Raw genomic sequence first — 2,270 nt, 5'->3', positions numbered from 1 at the left:
AAAGAGGGAGAGACAAGAAAGGCGAGGCTCACCGAGCCATTTATCTCACCACCCTTCAGTTAATCCCACTTGTGTTTATTGGCCAGGCTGGCACAATAAACTATCTCACCCAGCACCCATCATGTTTCACAATTGAACTGTTACAACGGGAAGCTAGTGTGTTTTAATCTCATTTCTAGATCTGAAAATTCCTCATCTGTCCTTGCCCCACTGGAGCCCTGGGGGTGTATACTGGTTATGCATTGGGCTGCTAACTGCAAGGTCAGCAGTTTGAAACCCCTGTTCTTTCTGTGGGAGAAAGGAGGAGTTTTCTATTCCTCTAAAGAGTTACTCCCAGAGGCAGTTCTACCCTTTCCTATAGGGACACTATGAGTTTGCATCCACTGGTGGCACTGAGTTTGGGCCTTGTCCTGGTGAGGCTGTTGGGTTAAGTGTTGTACTAATCATAAGGTTGGTGGTTCAAACCCACCAGCCACTCTGCTATCTGCTTCACAAAGACTTATAAACTTGAAAACCCTAAAATTGGTTGCTATGGTTTATTTTGTTTTTTTTTGCTCCTTTCCACTTGTCTCTTAGGCCTCAGGGTTCAGGATTAATATAAAAACACCAGGCCTAGAAGCCTGGTAAGTGCTCAGTGAATATTTATTTGATGGTGAATGAAATCTGAAAATGGATTCAGGCCTGAGTGTGTTTTCTGAGACAATAATTTTATTCCTAATTATCATTAATGCACATTCAGAACATCTTTTTACTTATAAATTTAAACTACATACACAATGCATCTACACCAGACTGATATTCTAGACACTTTAGTTAAGAATTACAGCACCACTCATAGGACATGATGGTTCATTAATTAATGAAGCATAATTAGTTGGCAGTAGACATGTGGCTCAATTTCATCGATCCTGGCTCAGTGCATCTAAAGATAGTACTCTCCCAAGGGCCTAGTCAGGCAGTAGGTTCTGAAATAACAACTCATAAAATTTGAGGCATTTTCTCTGACCGTTTCCTAACACTGGGGACTAAATAGCAGATTCACAAATAGACCCAGGCTGCTCCCTGCCTCCCCTTCCTTCTCGGGAACATTCCTTGGTCTTTTAGTATTTTACACATGGGGGATGAGTTGCATGTTGTTACTCTATACGAATTTCGGCTTTGAAGAATTTCTAAATTGGTTGTCTTCTGAGTCAGAGATATTTTTTTTATTTTATCTTGTTCTCCATCTTGTTATTCTCCAAGGCGGGTGTTGACAATAAAGTGAAAAGAGACAACAGAAGTAGAAATGATCTAAAAAATAACCCAGGCATAAACAGTGGCGAGTCTTTGATGCTATTGCTGCTGCAGTACATTCATTCAAAACCAAACCAAAGGAAGAAAAACATCAACAAAAAGGTCCCCACCAGACTGTACCCTTCTCAGAATGAACATCAAATCTGTTGTGCTCTTGTTTTCATTGACCAGTTTTTTTCAATCCAGGGCCAGGACCTCTTTTGGACTCTAATTCAAAATTCTTAAAAGGCCTCTCTAGATGAGGCTAAAATAGAGAGTACATGTGTACTTTGTTGTTGTAAATACTCTAGACTATGAATACTAGCAAGTCAATAGAATGGAAAATATCCCAGCTCATTGTCAAGTTCAGAGAACTCTGTCTTCATTTCCAGAAAGTCTATATGCATTTGAATGGTTAGGCTGCTAACAGTGTCCTTATCAGCCCCACTGTCAACTGGATGCCACGACCAGCATGTTTCCTTTATTGTAAGAGGACCATTTAAGAATAGCAACTACAGAGACAGTGTGGATGTGTTTAGAATTCTTTTCCTTGCCAGAATAAGCAGGCCTTAATGATAGTCCCTCCTCTTAGAAATCTTTAATTTTCACTAACTTTGTTGGCTTTTGGCATGATGAACCCAAACCAAACACTCTGCCCTTGAGCCGATGCCAACTTTTAGCGGCCCGATAGGAAGGGCAGAAGTACTCCTGGGTGTTTCCTAGACAGCAACTCTTTGTGGGAGTAGAAAGCCTAGTCTTTCTCCCTGAGAGTTGGACTGTTAGCAGCTTAACTCAGATGACTGTGTACAAAATCATTACTCATCTTGATTTTCCACGGTTCCAATCTGTTAACAATATAACTAGGATGTAATACTTTGCTGTTGTTATTCAGTGCCATTGCTTGTTTCTTAGTCCCAATGAGCCCATGTATAACAGAATTCAACACTGCCTGGTCCTGTAGCATGCTTATGAGCATCATTGTTATGGTTGTGCACATT

The sequence above is a fragment of the Echinops telfairi genome, unplaced genomic scaffold, assembly GCF_000313985.2.
Source record: "Echinops telfairi isolate 266 unplaced genomic scaffold, ASM31398v2 ScPeMD7_7469;HRSCAF=8507_1, whole genome shotgun sequence".
NCBI classification, from domain to species: domain Eukaryota; kingdom Metazoa; phylum Chordata; class Mammalia; order Afrosoricida; family Tenrecidae; genus Echinops; species Echinops telfairi.
The sequence above is the reverse complement of the archived record's forward strand: the minus strand, read 5'-3'. Positions refer to the sequence as shown.